Source organism: Xenopus laevis, chromosome 6S (assembly GCF_017654675.1).
Source record: "Xenopus laevis strain J_2021 chromosome 6S, Xenopus_laevis_v10.1, whole genome shotgun sequence".
NCBI lineage: Eukaryota > Metazoa > Chordata > Amphibia > Anura > Pipidae > Xenopus > Xenopus laevis.
In genome coordinates, this window is record NC_054382.1 from 85519142 (window position 1) to 85539703 (window position 20562).

At 36.7% G+C, this 20562-nt stretch overlaps 1 protein-coding gene across 11 annotated transcripts in view; it reads left to right on the forward strand.

The window, feature by feature from the left end:
- The window catches only part of znf516.S (zinc finger protein 516 S homeolog), a 92617-nt gene that overhangs the window by 19376 nt on the left and 52679 nt on the right, over positions 1-20562 (forward strand). For 8 of the 11 annotated variants that reach the window (XM_041567193.1, XM_041567199.1, XM_041567194.1 and 5 more), the window contains 1 exon segment: positions 17647-17756. The gene's annotated coding sequence lies outside the window, so the exon portion shown is untranslated. 11 annotated transcript variants of the gene reach the window in all.

Here is a 20562-nt window from a genome sequence, read left to right on the forward strand (position 1 = left end):
CACAATTCTGCAACTGAATCAACTTCTCTGAACTCTTTCAGCACAGTTTAAAGGAACAGTAAAGTCAAAAAATAAGTGTTTTAAAGTTATGAAAATATAATGCAGTGTTGCCCTGCACTGATAAAACTGCAGTGTTTGCTTCAGAAACAATACTATTGTTTATATATTGTTTAAATAAGCTGCTGTGTAGCAATGGGGGCAGCCATTCAAAGGAGAAAAAGCTCAAGTTACACAGCAGATAAGCTCTGTCTGTCTAATGGTGTTATCTGTTATCCATTAGTTAACCTATAGCCGTTTTTCAATTTCCACCATTGCTCCACAGCAGCTTGTTTATATGAACTATAGTAGTGTTTCTGAAGCAAACAGATCAGTTTTACCTGTGCAGAGCAACAGTTCATGATATTTTCATTCATTTAAAACGCTTACATTTTTTGGTGTTACTGTTCCTTTAATGCATTTCTGTGACTACTATGCTCACTTCTTGCTTGTATATTCTTAAACTTACAGCTGTCTAGTATATCTGGCTGAGAGCACAGAAGTTTTTTTTAGCTGAATCCGTACTCCGAGTCTGACCTATTAAACCGGTTAAATTTTTGGTCATCTAAAAATTATTAGCACTTATTAAAATTTTAAATAATATTATTCCATTAAATATTCATTATCTTGCACTTTGTGTTCTGTTATGGAACAAGTTTAGTAAGTTCAGAAAATGTATTTTATAATACATGTTATTTTTACTTTGGTTTAAGGTATGGATATTACGGAAAGACCCCTTATCTGGAAAACCCCAGGTGCCAAGCATTCCGATTTAGGGTTGTGGCACATGTGAAGATTCGGGGGAGATTATTTCCCAGCGACAAATCTCCCCTACTTCGGGCAACTAATCTCCCCGAAATGCCTCCCCGCTGGGCAACTAATCTCCCCTGACTCTTAACGTGTGCCACAACCCTAACCGGTCTCCCATACTGGTACAGCATTTGCATAAGTGAAGTAGAGGCTATTTTTCTCAATCATTGATGAAGGGGCTCTTTTTTTTTTTTTTTTGCTTAATGAAAGAAAATGTACATTAAAGTTATTTAAGATAATAACTTGGGTTGGAAAAAAGGCATCTGTCCAATATGTTCAACCTTTTATGTCTATATAAAACTTAAATAACTTCTATTGGATCCTAAGGAAGGCAAACAAAAAAATCCTTATGTAGCTCTCCAATTTGCCTTACAGGAGTGGGGTGGTTTGGTAGTAAGAGCTAATTTCAATAACCCAGTATTTTTTTACTTGCTAAAAACCATCACACCCATTCTTAGAGAGATAGTGACACCTGAAATTTTACATCTATAATAAGTCTTTGCATGCTATTTATATATTTGCCATAAAAGTATTTACTGATGGTCTTAAGCTACCTAGCTGATCCCCCCCAGGATTCTCTTTGAGAGGGCTGCCATATTTGAAACTGTGACAGGTTGAGAAGGGACAGTCAGGTTGGCAAAACAGTTTGTTTTGGAACTTCAAGAAAGAAATGGTTACAAAAGCAAACCAATTAGCGAAAAATTGTCAGCATGACCCATAGGTAATTTTTTGTGTACATTAATATTTTGAAAAGTTGTTTTTTGGTGTCCGTATCACTTCAATGCTTTCTAATGTATCTGCCAGTAAAAATGATTCAGGGAGATAATTCCATAACCTCACAGTTCTCATTGTAAAAACTCTTTGGGGTCCGTTTACTAAAGTGCGGTAAATCTGTTTCAGCATGTTATTGATGAGAATATTTCTCCGCCAGAATATTCGCAGCGACTAAGTTTACTAAACAGCGATGCGCTCCGAAGTCATTGTGATCACTGGCGGTAACTACGTTGACGAACCAGCTTACGTTAACGGTAATTTAAGCGAGTTGCGTATTTTCTGGCGACAGATTGTTTTGCGAATATTTATGCTATAAAAGTCTTGTTTTATGGCGGTTATTATGGCAATTTTTACTGTGACATTCATGACCAGAAATGCATCTTCAAAACTTCTTAAACTTTGACTGATTATACCATCCAACAACATTACCAGAGTAACACCAATCAAACATGTATGCATCATATAAACCCTTCTGCCAATAGAATCATATGAACAAGAAATCATACCAGTCAATCTCTTTGCTTCATATGAATGCACAGTTTAATGTAGCCAATCATAGTGAAACCAAAAAAGCGTAGAGGCTGACGGATCCTTGGACCGTGATGTCCGCTGCCTCTGAGCTGAAACTGCTGCTCTTGCAGCGATTGAAGCAGAAGCCAAAGAATGTCAGCTAAGAATGATGGGTAAAAAAAAGTATTCTGGGATATTTCCTGCCCCTTGAGAATTTTCTGGGGAGAAAAATACTTTTACCGCAGGTTAGTAAACTGGCGAAAACATATTTGTCAACATGCCTTTGTGCATGTTTAAAAAAATACCCCCTTTTTGAAATAAGTATGGGGCTGTGCAGGTGAAACTTCACCTGGTTTGGGTGGGGTAATGTCCCATTTGAGTGAGAGACAATCCACCTATCAAGTAACAAAACAATAAGCAAAATTGTGTTTTGGAATTTTTTTTCATTAAATGTAGGTAAATTATACTTTAAGATAGAATGAAGGATTGGCCTTGGACCAACCCTAATTAACACTGTAATTATGAATATTTCAGGATATAGTAACAAATAGCATGATAAAAAAATAATTAAAAAAATTGTCAAATTGCTTCTAGTAATAGACAATGGAAACTATGGTTGCAGCATTCAACCTTACCTGGCAATAGCTGTATACCTGCATCTTAATCTAAGTGCAATCTGTTAATCATTTGCTATGAAAAAACAAAATTATAAAACACTGCCATTGCACAAGTGATTTTAAAGGGAACCAGAGCTCAAGTAATGAAAAAGATAAATTTAGCATAATGAAAAAAAAAATTCAAACCAAAATTTGTCAGTTACAAATTTTCACTTATTTTAAAGTACTGAAAGTTGTATTTATCTTAAATCCCCCCCCCCCGTGTGGCCCTAGCCTAAAGTAGCATCTCTGGTTACAGGTTACAAGTTACTGGCCATAGATGTAAAGATTTTTAAAAGATCCAATCATTATCGTGAGACCACGAATATTTTGAAACAATCGTTTAAATATACGATGTGACTAAAAAGACCATTTCAGGCAATATTGCCAGCAAAACTGAAGGGTAGCTGCCTGCTTGGCCCTGCAAACATAGATTGCGCTGGGACAGATTTTTTAACCTGGCCGATCAATTTTCTGACAGATGTTGGCCGAAAAATCGTAAGATTTACGATCGCTCGAATCCCACTAACCGCACAATAATTTAAAAGATTGGTCGGACTTCGCTAAAATCGGTCGTTCCGCAAGAAAAAAATTTGTGTCGATGGGGAGCTTAACCCATAGTGTTTGCTTTGTAATAGTTGACTCAACAAATTTGCCTGCTTGACAGAAGTTATGGTACATTCATTTGAACTGAACTCCAGGACTATTTGGATATTGCTCTGAGCAATATCTTAGCTAGAATCCTATTTTTTTTTTTAAAAAAAAAATCTCTCATCTGAGATAATGCCAATTGTTTGCAGAATTGTTTTTTTTTTCCTGAATGTATGCATTTTATTTTTGAGGAGTGGGTCAAATTGGAGATTTGGGAATCTAAAGTACAAGAAAGCAAGACCTTACATCTGGGATTTATAAATATACATGCTGAATATACCCAAGGGCTATGGCTATTTTGATTGCCACTAATTAGTAGCAGCTTTCATAAAACTGATTCTCTTCCCACTGACTACAAATGGAAGCATTGTGTTCAGCAAGCCGTGATACTCCTGTCAATGGTTTTGACTGATGATAGCATGTATGTAGCACTTTTTGTTTGTTTCCATTAAGGAGACTAAGCACAGTAATCCTGAATGCAGAATAAACTAGGAACTAGGGGTACTATGTATTTAATACATAGTAGTACATAGGACTAGGACTAATAGCAAGTAAATATAGTTAAGTTCAGTGATTTGTGGAATTATGGCATACTTAGCCACCTTTACAAAGCTTTTTCAAGGCTCCATCTAGAGCATTGAATGAATATTATGAAACTGGAGAGCGCTCTGAGCTATGTAACAAAAGGAATGAGGTTAAAGGGAAGTTATTTTAAGGGAGTGATTAAAGGGATATTGTCATGGGAAAACATGTTTTTTTCAAAATGCATCAGTTAATAGTGCTGTTCCAGGAGAATTCTGCACTGAAATCCATTTTTCAAAAGAGCAAACAGATTTTTTTTTATATTCAATTTTGAAATCTGACATGGGACTAGACATATTGTCAGTTTCCCAGCTGCTCCAGTCATGTGACTTGTGCCTGTACTTAAGGATGGAACTACTTTCTGGCAGGCTGTTATTTCTCCCACCTAAAGGGATCCTGTCATCGGAAAACATGTTTTTTTTTTTTTTTTTTCAAAATGCATCAGTTAATCATGCTACTCCAGCAGAATTCTGCACTGAAATCCATTTCTCAAAAGAGCAAACAGATTTTTTTATATTCAATTTTGAAATCTGACATGGGGCTAGACATTTTGTCAATTTCCCAGCTGCCCCTGGTCATGTGACTTGTGTCTGCACTTTAGGGTAAGGCCACACAAGGAGATTTTGTTGCCTGGCGACTAATCACCTCGTCTTTTGAGCGACTATTTCCCCGAACTGCCTCAGCGTATTTCCCCATAGGCTGCAATGAAAAGTCGCCTGTGCTAATGCACACATGGCGATGCGTTTTCAATAGTCACCCAAAGTTGCCTCAGTGAGGCAACTTCGGGCAGTACAGCAGTAAAGAGTGATTGAAGTTTAGCAGAGCTCATGTCACATGACTGGGGCCAGCTGGGAAACTGACAATATGTCTAGCCCCATGTCAGATTTCAAAATTAAATATAAAAAAATCTGTTTGCTCTTATGAAAAATGGATTTCAGTGCAGAATTCTGCTGAAACAGCTCTATTAACGGATGCGTTGAAAATAACATGTATTCCCATGATAGCATCCCTTTAAGTTGAAATGGTTTACATTGTAGAGGTGGTGCTTGAAGTGGGAATATAATAACTATATGCTGAAAGGACGATGATCTGTAAAAAAATATGTTTTGAAAAAAGTATGATATCTGTTTCCATTCCCTCCACCTCAGTGATCAAAGATATACCTAGGTGTGAACACACCAAACTAACTGGAATTTAAGACTGGTCTGGCCAGTAATCTGACTTACACATTTATGAGGCCATCAGCTTTGACTTGGGCTTTTGAATTATTTTATTTCTTAATAAACATAGTTGTGACCAGTCTCTCTCACTAACACAATATTTGTTTTATATGAAATCAATAATGCAATTCATACAGTAGTTTCTAAGGTTTCAAGTAGCCTCTAGTGCTGTAAAAATACCTTGGAGGGCTGAATCTCTAAAAGTTAAAAGGGATAACAGCAAAAAGAACTATCTGCATATCAGAATGTCCATTGGACAATGCAACCCTCTGGGATTCTTCTGGAGGTCAGTGCATTTGATTGTTGTGCTAATCAAGATACCTGTAGCATATACCAATATGTTTCCCTTTGTGCTTGAGTTTTACATTCTCCTCATATGATCACTACATAGCATGGTATGAAATTAATTTACTCTTTGCAGTAAAAAAGATAAAGGGAAGCAAATTCCTTTAGCAAATTTATCAGCTATTGAGAACAGGAAGTTGCCTTCTTAGCCTGTGAAACACAAAGCAATGTTCTGAGGCCGGTGTTAGCTGTAATACAGCTCAATCCCACTCAAAAATATAATCCTTTTGATTACTTTTAAAAACTTTAACACATTATTTGTGAATATAACCTAATAATATTTCATGCATTTCAGTTTCAATTTTATTTAACATTGATGTCTGCCTAAAACCTGCTGTTATTCATAGATAAAATATTACCGACCCGAAAACTCGAATTTGACTGAATTTGTATTGTTTTTTTCTCCAACTGTCAGGAAGGCTCTTCAAATGGATCACTGAAACTCTGCCATTGATTTGTACATGAACTCTGTAGGTTTTAGTTGGCATTCAATCGAATTCGAGTTCTTCCCAGGGTCGAGGTATGATCATTTTCGAATTTGAGTTTGGATTATTCCCAACTCGAATTTGTGAGTTTTGACTAAAAATCTAACTCGAAAATTCAAATTTACCATTTAACCTTAATAAATCTGTCCCTTAATGTTTTTTTGTGATTTTAAGGTTAGGTTGCATGATTTTATACTGGTTGGCAAGTTAGTTTGCTTTAAAAATTGCATCTCAACCACTGGACTTGGAACAGAATTTGACTTCTCAAAGTAATAAGTGAACATAAGTCCTTCTATATCTGTCACCTATCTAGTAATGTTGCACACTCGGCAGGCAGGGCTGGCCAGATCATACTTAAGTGTTGCTGTGAAGAGTTAGTGAAAGTCTTGTTTACTTGTCAATTTTGCTATTGCAGTAGCCAATAGCAAACAAACAACAATTGTTTTTTTTGAAGTTTTACACAATCCCTTATTAAATTATGTATGTGCCCATTTGCCTAATGATTTGCTCTGATTGCATTAATAAAATGGAAATGGTTGTAGCTAAAGTCTGGTTAGAAGACATGTAGGCCCCATTTAAGAACACAACCATAAGTGCGGTGGTGCAAAATGGACTCAATCACTGCTTCTATTTACACCATCCATATTTGTGCCAATGTGCCTTCCCAGTCTATTCATGTTGCGTAAGTGTGTTCATTGATGCAGGGGAAGCCTGGAGCTGCTGGGGTGGCACAATCTGCCCCTAAACTGTCGGCTATATATGTTTTGTAAACATTAAATAAACCCAATAAGCTGGTTTTGCTTCCAATAAGGATTAATTATATCTTAGTTGGGATCAAGTACAAGCTACTGTTTTATTATTACAGAGAATAAGGAAATCATTTTTACAAATTTGGATTATTTGTATAAAATGGGGTCTATGGGAGATAGCCATTCCGTAATTCGGAGCTTTCTTGATATCGGGTTTTCGGATAAGGGATCCTGTACCTGTTTTTGAATAATATACAAACCCCGAGTGTGCACGTTTTTACCTTTTGCTTTACATATTTATCACTTGGCACCCAGGTAACAGACTCAGTTGAGTGCACCTATATACCTGTATGCATATGTGTGCGTACATAATATAATATATATATATATATATATATATATATATATATATATATATATATATATATTGCATTTTATATACATTTTATATTTTAATTGTATATGTTTAAATAAGCCATTCTCCAATACTGTTTTTGCTAGAGACAAAATGACGATTTCTCATTCCATTTACCTAGTTTAATATTCTCAATAAAAAGCCTTTTTTACAGTTTTTTTTTGGAATGTGTTGTGTAAAAATGGCGATGTTAAAATGGGATATTGTGGGCTGACTTTAACCTGATTCCCACTGACAGCTTTGTCTAGACTTGTCCATGTGTTTTGGAGTTTCAAAGCAATGAACTGGCTGTTCTTGGGACAAACATTTAAAACATTGAGAAATGCATGTAAATTAACTATTCAAAGTAAGTATGTGGTGTGACTGTTCAGGGTGCCTTATTAAGCAAAATATAGGTTTATTGCATGTCAGTGTGTTTGACTTTATATAGGGATGAGTGAAATATTTCACCTCTTTTGCTGAAATATACAGTTATATTTAATGTTTCCATCACATGGAAGGTATTTACATCCAGGCATTGATTTAACCAAGCCAGAGTAATGATCTGTTGTATCAATATTGTTTTGAAAAGGAAATCATTTAACAAACAAGGGAAAGTTGTGCTCACCACTTATTTTTAAATCCAACAAGCAGAGGTGCAATGAAGCTGTGACCACAAAATTCACACAGACAAATACAAGAGGTCCTTTGCACGATTTAGGGTATTGATACATTTTGTGCCTAAAGCTACTAAAAAATGCCTTACCCTTTAAACAAAACAGATATTGTTTAAAACCATTAATCGGGGGTGCAATGAGGCGGTGAGCACAGAATACATACAGACAAATACAAGAGAGGTCCTCTGAGTATGTGTCTAAAAGGAAATAATTTCACAAACCTTTCAGTTCTGCTTGTGACTTCCTCTACCTTTATATGAAACTGGTGTTTATTAAGCATTATTGTTTATGTTTTGCTCAACAGAGAGATTTTCCTTCTAAGGATATCCTGTTGGGCTTGAACAAGCACAAACAGTCAAAGGATAATGTGCAGGCTTCATTCTATTGTAATTACACAAACTGTTTTGCCTGAAAAACACACTCTCTCTCTCTCTCTGCCTTTAAAATTTTATAGATATTCATGCTGCATTGTCCTTGTTCATATATATCTGGTTGGAATGTGGCTGTGCATTAATCAATTGTTTATAAAGCCCGGTGTATTTTGACTACACAAATCAAAATGAGTAATAACATTACATTATAAATGTTCTATTAAGGTTATTATGGCTACCCTTCCCTAAATAACCATGATCTAAAAGTACTGTCTTGAAAGCCATCCTTCCGGGAAGTGCAGTAAATTAACGCTCTACACAAGATGATGATTTAAAAAGTGTATGTAATTTGCCAGGCATTCGATACCTCCCCTCGGCCTTGTAATAGAAGTGCTGACAAGTAAATATACGCGCTACTCCTCCAGTGCTGAAAGAGTTACTGTGTCCAGGTAATGATATGGCCGTCTGATATCAGCAGACTTAAGGTATAATGGGTTTACTTAGACACTGGAATAGATCAAGCTTTTTGCAAAGGCAGACATTTTCAGGCTCCAATGTTTAGGACTATCACTAATGTATGTGAACTGATTTTAAAGAAAAAACATGATTTTGTCCTGCAACAAAATAAAAATGTAGTGAATGTCTACTAGGTTGTATTACAGCACACTTTCTTTTTGTGCAGTAGCGTTCCATTTATATTTTATTGTTATTTCTCCCACACCACACTGCACATGTACAAGTACCGCCATCAAATTAATATACTCACCATGCCTTTAAAGATTTCGTTTGGCGCCAGTCAGAAATCTTATCCTGTACCACCTCTATTCTATCATTAAACAGATTTTTTATTTCACCCATCTAGCAATTCTAAACCTATTGGCAATCACCTGTGGGCTAAAGATGGCTTTTCTGTGCCAACTGATGAGTACACATGTCCACAATTATACAGAATTTTTTATCTCTAATACAATATCTCTGCCAGCTTTACTCATTTACTTAGATCTCTATGGCCACATGGGCAATTGGTGATGGCTCCAGATTTTCCTTTTTTTTTATGTCCATTTCTTTTTAAATAAACCTCCTTTTAAAGTGTGGGCTTGTGGGTGAAGACAGTCACCAGTTTTACACCAATTTTCAGTCCACGTGGTGGTTGAGCTCTTCCTTCCGCTTTCCTTGCCCATGACCTTCCTGTTCCGGCTGTGTCTTTTTAAAGCGCACACCTGCCCATCTTGCCCCCATTAGTGACATCACAGATAGGTAGGTCGGGCACAGGCCTATAAATAGAAGTGCAGGTTAGGGTAGGGTGCGGACCGAGAGTTGATACTTTTTGGTTACTGTTACTTTTTGTTTCTCCACCCATAGATCTCTTATATTCCTACAATCTGCATATACAAAACTTTATGGTATCTTTGGATGTGTGGCCAGTTCAAACAGAGTAGTAGAATATGTAGTAGTAAAAAAAATGTAGTTGTGAAAAATGTTAGGCACCCCCAATTGATTGTATTGACTTACCTGAAACACCGGGCCGGTGCTCCTATCAGTAGGGGTTATACCAGTGAGCACCACGGAGTGATCATCTTCCGTCTTCCTTTTTCTTCTCGCGGCTGCGCATGCCCAGTAGAACAAAAAGCTGAACTCTAACTAAAAAGTCGGCTATTTCGTTCAACTGCGCATGCGTTTGCCCCGGGAAATTCGAAGAAAGAAGAAGACTGAAGAGGATCACTCCGTGGTGCTTACTCGTATAACCCCCAAGTGCAGCAAGCCTTTCCTTCTCCTTTAATTGTGGCATTACTAGTTGATACTAGTAATGCAGCAGTCAAATGTAGTCTTTGTTACTAGGGCGGGAATTATTTCCTCCCCCTCAAATCAGTCTTTATGTGGTTGTGGTCCGTTTTATGTTTTCTACTTTGTTGCATTAACTTTTACATCTAGAATGATTTAGCCTTAAATGAAGCCTATGTAATATTTTAATAGTTTTGTGTTAAAAGAAAAAGTGAATACAATGTGCCGGCATGAGCTGCACCTACTATACAATATATGGTTGTATACATCACGCTTGCAAATTACATAAGGAGGTACAGAGGGCCCAACCCATTACAATTATTATGGCTTAATTATATCTCCAAGCTTTTCTTACTTGCTTTGTAACCAAATGGGTGAACCTGCTTAAAATCTGAATTGCGGTGAGACCTGGTTTTTTGAACCAATGTACAGAACACATTAGAATAGTATTCAAAAAATGAAGAGCAGGTTCTGTTGAGCAATTTGTCTATATTTGTACCAAGTTGCCAATGGTATTATAACCCCAAAATCAGGACCATTTGTCACACTTTTTTTAATCACTTGGTCATTTTGTAGTATTATAGTATGCATTTGTAAATCCTGTCCATTTTTATTTATTTATTTATTTTTTTGTAATATTCAATTTATTTATGAGAAATCTAACTGCTAGGCCCAAATCTAACTTTGCTTACGGTTTCTATACTTTATAAATATAAAAAGTATTATTTTGTACTACATTATCTGTTCGCTATAAAGAGATCAAGTTTAATTGTAATACAGTAAATTGTCTTGCTCTGCATTGGAGAGACGTTCTTTGTGCATGGCAGCTGCAGTTTGCCCCTCCAGGGGTTATCTTAGTGAAGAGCAATAATTATATTTGAACCAATCAATTCTAAAAACGTATGGATGTTGTTTTGTTAACTGTACACATGCAGAATAGGAAAACATGGAGTATTTCATTCCGTGTTCGTTACAGATGCCCAAAATGGAGAGCAATATCATGCTCTCATGGAGGAATTCATAGAGGAACTGAACTGCAGCTTGTTAAAGATATGCTGAGCATTTTATATCTCCAAATCTATTCTGTTTATATCACTATGAGATGTCTTGATGCTTTAAATATATTTGGTATGTATAGTCCATAAAAGGGAATGTAAGGTGATCTGTATTGCTAGAGTTTCCTGCTCCAGCCTATCTCTTTTGCATAATATATCTAGAGGTTTTTTCTCTCCAAATGGTTGATGTTCTGGAAAGACAGCTTATTGTACTAGGATTCTTGCAGCAGCTTGCCTTTGGCCTTAATAGACTATTTTGGACATAGGCTGAGAGGTTTCAAATATGAATGTATAAATCATGCAAGCTGCCGTTGTTTAAGCATTGCAAATAGATAATGTATACTCGGTTTGTCATACAGTTTTGTAGTGTGTATTATCATATTAGCATTTCATTTACTAGTAAGCAAGAGCAGTGGGAAAACTGTAATGATTATGTATCCAAGCTATTGAGCAGCAAAGCTGAACGTTTAAAGGAAAAATAACATAAAAAAATAAGTGTTTTAAAGTAATAAAAATATAATGCAGTATTGCACTGTACTGGTAAAACTGGTGTGCTTCAGAAACACTACTATTGTTTATATAAATATGCTGCTGTGAAGCAATGGGGGCAGCCATTCAAAGGAGAAAAAGCTCAGGTTACATAGCAGATAAGCTCTGTAGAACATAATGGTGTTATCTGTTATGCATTATTTAACCTGTACCATATAGCCTTTTTTTAATTCCCGCCATTGCTACCCAGCAGCTTGCTTATTGAATTATAGTTGTGTTTCTGAAGTAATCGGATCAGTTTTACCAGTGCAGGGCAACAGTACATTGTATTTTCATTACTTTAAAGGAACAGATCAGTGTACAAATAAAAACTGGGAAATAGGCTGTGCAAAATAAAAAATGTTTCTAATATAGTTAGTTAGCCAAAAATGTAATGTATAAAGGCTGGAGGGACTGGATGTCTAACATAATAACCAGAACAATACTTCCTTCTTTTCAGCTCTCTTGGTTTCCACTGATTGGTTTCCAGGCAATGACTAATGAATGACTCCCCCCCCCCCCCCTTAAATGGGTCATAACTGTTTGCTTTTGAATCTAAGTTGCATGCTGATGATCAATTGCAAACTAACTGAACAGTTATGTCCCACGTGGCCCCCTTGAAGTCACTGACTAACTCAGAGAGCTGAAAAACAGGAAGTAGTGTTCTGTTATGTTATGTTTGACATCCAGTGACTCCAGTCTTTAAACATTACATTATTATTTTTATTTGAAACGTTTTATTTTGCACAGACTATCTATTTAGTTGTTATTTTTACCGTGAACAATTATTTAAAACAATTTCTTTTTTTTTTTGGTGTTACTGTTCCTTTAACCACGTTATGATGAAAACTAAATCTTGCTTTATTATACCATGAAAAATAATCACTCATAGTTTCTGTATCATAAAAAAAAAAAAAAAATGATAGTTGTTGGCATAGCCCCTATAGAAAAAAAAGGGCCTCTTGTTTTTCTAGTCTGGCCTGTTTGGCAGTGTTGGAATGTAGCACATCCCTAGAAACAGAAGGTAAGCAATATTCATTTATTTCATTCTGGGATGTCAATCTGGTGACTCTCTGACTCTTAAGAACTTAAAAGTATTCTAACTGTATTAGGAAGTTCTGTTTCTTATTTACTATAAAATATAAGATATCATAGGCCATTTTGTTTGAATTGGCAAAGATCCTGGTTTATAAGGTTCAAGGACCACTCTGAAAGTGGCACACAAAGGATGATATATGTAGGGTGTCGGCCTATGAATGCTTCAGTATAACTGCCAGAACATAATGTTCATTTCAGTGTTACTCTGTGTAATAACAATGCTGAACATGAACTGGTGAATAACTCTGTGTACACTTATGTAAGGCAAAATGATACATTTTTTGGTCTCCTTTCAGGATTGTTTTATAGGTTATGGGAGAGATTTCAAAATGAGCTCTTTGTTTAGTCCTGTGCATTCATTTTCTGTTAATTATTTGTTTAGACTGCCTTGCATGAGAGGCAAGCTCTGTAATACAAGGTGTTTTGTGTGTTCTGCGTGTTTTTTTGGGGGGAAAATGGTTAAAGTGAATGCTTTTGGTGCTGACATGTTTTGGATATTTTATTATTCTACAAAATGTATACTGGATTTTATTTTAAAGCGGTTAAAACTATTTTGTCATTTAAGTGGGTATCCGAAATAAAGACCTTTTTCAACTGCTTTTCAAGTGTAACTTTTACCAAAAATCAACTAATCTATTGATTTAGAACAGTTTGCATAGTCGGGCCATTTATTTTTATAACAGAAAAGCAGCCACAAATAGAAAATAATTGAGAAAAGACAATATTTCCGGTGAAAACAACTGAGCGAAAAAATACTTTCCTATATACAGTACTTCCATTTGCACAGTAAATGTAATAAGAGAACTTTTTTCCCCTCTGTGGGCTTTGGGATGTGTGCATTTGTTAAAAATCTTTTGTGGACAGTTTGGATACTAAAGGATCTTTAATATTATGAGCATCACTTAAAAATAACTCCCTAACCTCTCCATAACAAAAACCTTCTTTAGGGTTGATTCATACGGGGCGATTTGTCGCTCATGTTTTTAAAAAGAGAGAAGCGTCGACTAGTCGCTCATTTTTTAACCAGCGAATATTCCTAGCGATTTCGGCTCCCGAGCGCTTTCCCACCATGCATTTCAGGACTATCTCCGCCCATAGAATGCACCGCATTGCATTATGGGATAGCAGGCGGAAGTGTTATCTCGGCGTATTGTTATCGGAGTGTATTCTCAGCGTGTTGTTTTCGGTGTGTTGTTCTCGGCGTATCTTCTCTGGTTCTTTGAAAATGGAAAATAGTGACTTGCCTATTTTAATTTTTCTTGTATACTTCTATTATTATTTGCTACAGAAAGAAAGACATGAAAGAGCTGCTGCTAGAAAATATTGGGTACATCCCATCACAGATCAGCGGTTAAAGAATGGACAATTTCAGTTATTATACAGTGATCTTCGCAACTATCCAGAAAAATTCAAAAAAATTTTCAGAATGTCTATATCAAGTTTTGATGAACTTTTGAACATTTTAAAGCCAGGCCTGTGTCGTGCCCATACATTGACGAGGGTTCCAATTTCACCAGAGTAACGGCTGTGAGTAACACTAAGGTTTGTATGCATTCTTGCTATATGGATTTAGGTGACTGGTATGGGCAATTTGGTGTGTGTGTGTGTGTGTGTGTGTGTGTATGTATATATATATATATATATATATATATATATATATATATATATATATATATCAGGTATATGGGCATTTAAAGCTATGTCATAGTTATATATGGGGGCTTTTAGCAATAATACAGGTCCTATCTAACATAGTAATATTTTTTATTAAAGAAGTAAAGCTTATGTTTTGTTTTTCTTTCAGGTTTTTAGCAACTGTCGTTTGCTTCTTTGTATTTCCAATTCCTAATCGGTCGAAACACTATAGGCAAGTTTGTAAGAGAAACTTGCCTACTTATTTGGACTGAGCTGCAAAGAATTGTGATGCCACCCCCAGATGAAAATACATGAATTAACATTGCAGAAGATTTCTATAAAAAAAAATTCTAATTGCTTGGGTGCCTTGTATGGATAACACACTAGAGTTACAATGCCTTTCAAAAGTGGCTCAAAGTGCTTTAATTACAAAAAATATTTTCAGTTTACTATAATTGATGTGGGATCCTATGGAAGCACTGGTGATGCAAGCGCTTTCCGGATTTCAGCAATGGGACGCGGATTATCCGAAGGGACACTTCGTCTACCTCTTCCTAAACCATTGCCTGGGACTGCTGCACCTTCCATGCCTTATGTTTTTGTAGGTGATGAGGCCTTTGGTCTAACAGAGAACATAATGCGGCCTTACCCTGGGTCACAAAGGGCCATAGAGAAACGCTGTATGGTAGAGTGTACTTTTGGCATTCTGTCAAACAAATACCTCTATACAACTGGAACCCGATTTTGTGGATATTATAATAAAAGCTTGTGTCCTACACAATTTTGTTCGTCTTAGGGATCGGTATAGCTATCAAGACACCCTGGCCGATGATATCCCAATATTAAGTGGGCCCCTGTGAGAGGTCCTACAGGAGGAATGAGAGTCAGAGATCAGTTTGCTAATTATTTCATGTCTCCAGATGAAGCGAAACCATGGCAGTTGAACCGCATTTAGTCTGCATACAGTTTAATTGTATTGTATTAATAAAATGCTTATTATTTTACATTACAACTATTGTGTCATCTGTTGTTTTTCATAAAATGGAACTAAATGGCAATATCTATATCATATATATATATATATATATATAGTTTGTGTATGTGACAGAAAGGCCTTGCACATGCCCCCATAGCATTTATACTGCAATACTTAACCCTTGTTATGTAAATATTGTATCTCAAAGTAAAACTGACTCCTGTACCTTATATCCTTTCAGTACTTGAAGAACACATTTCCCTGATTTTACATTTTCCCAGATTTAACATAATTTTCTTCTGGTCCCCTGAAAAACGTAAAATGGGGGTTCTACTGTATATGTTTACACGTGTACAAAATATATACACTGACACCCAGGAAGTAGAAAGTATTTAATATAAAGAAGTTTTATATGCAATGGTTATGGGAATATATATTAATATGCAAAAGATATAGGAATATAAATGTAGCCAATATGCTCACTACAGTCCGCAGGCGTCAATCACCATTTCGATACATTGTATCATGGAATAGCCGCATCGACAAAGTACAATAGACGCTGCGACATATCGCTGAACGCAACTTATGCCGCGCAACGTAACGTCATACGGCCTGCGTTTTACAGCCTGCGTCATTGTCCCAGAGAACTTTTGTGAGCATGGTGGGCATTAATTCACTGAGTGACCAGCAGGCCTGGGAGATTGCGAGCAGGCAGAAAACTATGTTAACCTCTCATTGTGGATGCCCAATAAAAGGGCTCACAAACAAAGCCTGCTGCGCAGGTTGAGGCTCAGATTGAGAGACAATCAAAAAAATTTGGAGGATTATTCACACTTATACACACACTGTCTCTTAGCAACAGCAGGTAATAAAAATTTCAGTTGGTCAGCATAAACATATTTCTTTCTTTTCGATGGAGATGCACCAATGCGTGTATCTATCTTCTGGGCAGATACTTCCCTACGAAAGCAATCTCTAATGTGCTTCCATCTGCTTTGAATTTCTTTGGCTTCAGGGGGGGATGCAGAAGAAATGAATATTGTTACGAGTATTAAATTTCAGATGAGCCACATAGTATGACACTAAAGTAATGTTTTGAACCAGCCATACTTGTAATGATTGTCACCTACCCAGTAAAAAAAAACCCATCACATCCACAGGCTGTATGCATACCCCCTACATATGCTTGCAACACATGATATACCCCACATATATGATTGTAAATTAAAAATTGTGGCAAGCACTTACCTTTCATATTTTTTCAGCATCTGAAAGAGCTTCCCAGCCTGTAATAAGTTAAACTGCCACCTCATCCCACAGTTGTTTCCTTATCAGCTTATTGTGATATGATAACTCTGTCATATACAGAGCTGGTTGAGCTTCCACCAAATCAATCAGCCTATCTGTATCAAAATGCTGCGTTACCAAAGGCATTTTTCTGGAAATTGTTGTTACAGGAGTATTGTCGCGTGGTGTCCTCTTCGAAACAAAGCGTATGAATGACGATGCAGTGCGTGGTCGCTCAACCAAACAAATCCAAATTCGCGCCCTCGTAACTATGTGCTCACAACTACGTTTAGCATTCTTACATACGCATTTCCGCTGACATCATGCCGCTAAGGATATTATCGCAGCTATTTGTCTCCCCGTCTGTTTGGTACAGGCATTTTTGTATACTTCACTATGTCTCTGCTATTTTTCGATTATCGCTCCGAAAGGGTCTATGTGTGTTTTCAAGCTACTGGCGCTTTTAAATAGCGTTGTGTGCATGTACCTGACGCTTTCCTTTACTTTCTATGTAAAGACAAAATGAGCGACTAGTCGCCGCTACTCTCTTTTTAAAAACGCGGGCGACAAATCGTCCCGTGTGAATAAACCCTGATACTAGAGAGTGCATGCAGCACAGCGTGGGGAAGAAGTACAGAGGTCATTCTTACATTTTTCGTTGCGTGCAAGAAGAGGTGGGACAGTTTTTTGTCCCACCTCTTTTTTTGAAATGGCAATTTGAGTAATTGCACATGGTTGGCAGTTGCTCCTGCAAGCATATATAGGGATTTGATGGGTTCACACAATAAGCAAATGACATTATTGAAAAGAATATAGTGTTTTTGTAATTTTCTGAAAATTTATTTTTCAGATGGGTTTTATATATTATTCGTAGTGTGTTTTTGAGGTTTGCTTGTAATCACTATGGGAAAAGTAATGCATTCCATATGGATTGATTCTTATTGCCAAAAGCAAAATATATTCTTTCTTCTTGTTTTAAAATCAGAGTTTCTTTATTAAACTTTTATCCACTCTTGTCTTTTCAGCAATCCAGCTTTGGAGCCTTGCTAATCCATGCTTTGGATCTGCTGAAGCTTCCGGGGTAGTGTGAATGAAATGGAGAAACAAATCATCATGACGTCTGCTCAGACCTAAGGTCAGTTGGTTTGTTCTAATCCCTGTTAAACACTATGCCATAATTTGATGAACTGCCAGCCTGTATATGATTATACTTTAGTGCATGTGCAGGTATGTCAATTCTGCTGCCCTTCAGCTGTTGTTGTTGAAATCTCCTAATTAGCTAAATACATTATATTATTAGTTTCATGACACCTGTTTTTTAAACATCCCATTCCCTCCCAGCAGTAATTTCCAGCGTTTACCCATGTTGCCTCACTTATGCTGACCAATGAGAGGCTTTCTTTCAAACAGGCATCCAGGCATGCTGCATTTTCATCCAACCGTCAGATAAATGTAATTCTTACATGCAATTTCTCCTTCACTTCCTGTATCTTCAGGACATCCGACACGTCGCATGCGTTTCATCCCTAAGACCCACACAAGTAGTTAGTTAGAAACATTTTTCATTTTGCACAGCCTATCTATTTACACAGTTTTTATTTTCACACTGAACTGTTCCTTTAAGGTAGTCCTACTAGTGTTTAGTTGGATTTACGTATGGGCAGTAACAGATTAATAACATGTGAGACCCCTAGGCTACACTTTCCACTGGCCCCAATTTCACTATTCCCACTCCCAACAGTTTAGAAGTATATAATAATTAATCAGGATCACAGGTGCATCTGGAGACACAAGGGACCCATGATGTTGTTTTTTCAATTATGATGTGTATTCTCTTCTATATTTATCTTCACTGCTGGGCCTGGGTCTGGGGTCCATGTGCGTAGTTTGCATCCAAACTCTCTTAGATGCGTCTGGTTTGATGTGCACCAGTGACTTCACTGGTGTCGCTGAATCTGCTGCATTTTAGCAATCTCAGGGACTCGCCTTGACTTTTCTGGCTGCCTGAAAATTTCCCAGTAGGTCCTGTGCCAACCCAACCCAACCCAACCCAGGCCCAGCAGCAGAGATAAAAATAAGTGTTTGTTAAAGAACATAAAATAATAATAATTGGTAGAGCCCCTGCATGTGGGCCTTATGCAGGCCAGTCAGATTTTCCACTGACATTTCTACAAACCCATTCTGAATGGAACTTGCTTTGTGCTGAATTGCCTTAAGTAGACCATGGACCCTAAACCATAAAAAGAGCCCCAAATCATTTCTCCTTCACCAAACATCATAGTGGGTATATTTTTCTGGCATTGACCAAACCTAGGCTCATCTTTCAGATTTCCACGTGCTAAAGAGTGAAGGTTGTCGATCTTTACGCTGCCTGCCTGATTTTGAGCTTTGAGAAGGAGACTGTACTTTAGAATGGAACTGCTTTTTTGGGATCAGCCATCATTTTTACCGGCCAGGCCGGTAAAATACCGGCCAGATGGCAACCCTATCTCCTACCTTAGAACATTGATTCCAAATGGAACCTTCATTTATTGCACTCTATAACTTGCAACAATTGGAATACTGGCAGCTGCGTAAACAAGTGAAGTGCTATGTGTTTGAATACTTGCCTCCTGAGACTGTGTCCTAGAAATGTATGATAGTGACACTTGTTTCTTTCTGGTGAACTATCTGGGAAAACAATTGAACTGAAAAAAGTGTTTGGAAGATGAACAACTCCTTTAAAAAATGCTTCTATTTTGCTATAAGTAAGTTGTCTGATCTGTAACTAGATAGACTAATGTATTTTATTTTCATATTCTTTTTGATAAACTTAAAAAATTGCAATACAACTTTGTTAATAAAGAGCTATTACTTTTATTAATGTTTCATACATCTTTCACTCAGCTACTTCATTTGATTTAAGGGAGTGTTTACCTTTGAGTCAACTTTTTAGTGAGACAATTAGCTGTAGGTTTTAATTATTTGTGGTTTTTGAGTAATTTTGCTTTTTATTTAGCAGCTCTCCAGTTTACAATTTCAGCCATCTGGTTGCAAGGGTCCAAATTACCCTAACAACCTTGCACTAATTTGAATAAGAGACTGGAATATGAATAGGTGAGGCCTTAAACATAAGTAATTAAGTATAAATAACAATATATTTTGTAGCCTTACAGAGCATTTGTTTTTTTAGATGAGGTCATTGACCCCCATTTGAAAGCTGGAATAACTCGGAAGAAGTAAAATAATTTTAAAACAAATAATGACTTTACAGAACTCTTAGGCTGCCATGTTTATGTGATCCTTAAGAGATATGGAAGGTAGAGGGGGATGATAAATATGCAGTCTCAAAATCTCTGCCCTTTAGGATCCCTGAACTCCATGTCTTAGTATCTGTTGAATGGGGGGTAGTCTTATATCCTGATGTGAGACAAAACCTTCAAAAAACATTAGGATGGACTTTTCTGATCTTAGCCTCATTAAAGAAAGTTATAATGCTAAATTATGAATTCTGTTGCAATAATTATTATAGCGCACTTTATATTTGGGGTGGGATTTCATATGAACAATTTTGCATTTAGAATGTGCACACAGTAGGAATATAGCATGCTCAGAATGTTGCTTGCTCAATTTGGACTTCTCCTATGATATAAATGCCATTTGTATGTTGGAATTTATGCATTTATGCAATATTGCCTTTTCCAGGAATTATCTGTTTCTTTAGCCTGTGCATGGGATTTCATAGTTTCTTGTCAGAAAAAAAGCACATACCTGCCACACATGAAATAAAATGATGCTGATTTATAAGATTCCTTGTGCAGCATATCTGAATATAGGGTTTCTTAACCTCATCTCAAATTCGGTCAGCTGTGAGACCAAAACGTAAGCTGGGAATGAATCACTCATGTTATTTTATAGGAAAGCATGACACTTATTAAAGTGGAGATCTACCCTAAACAGCA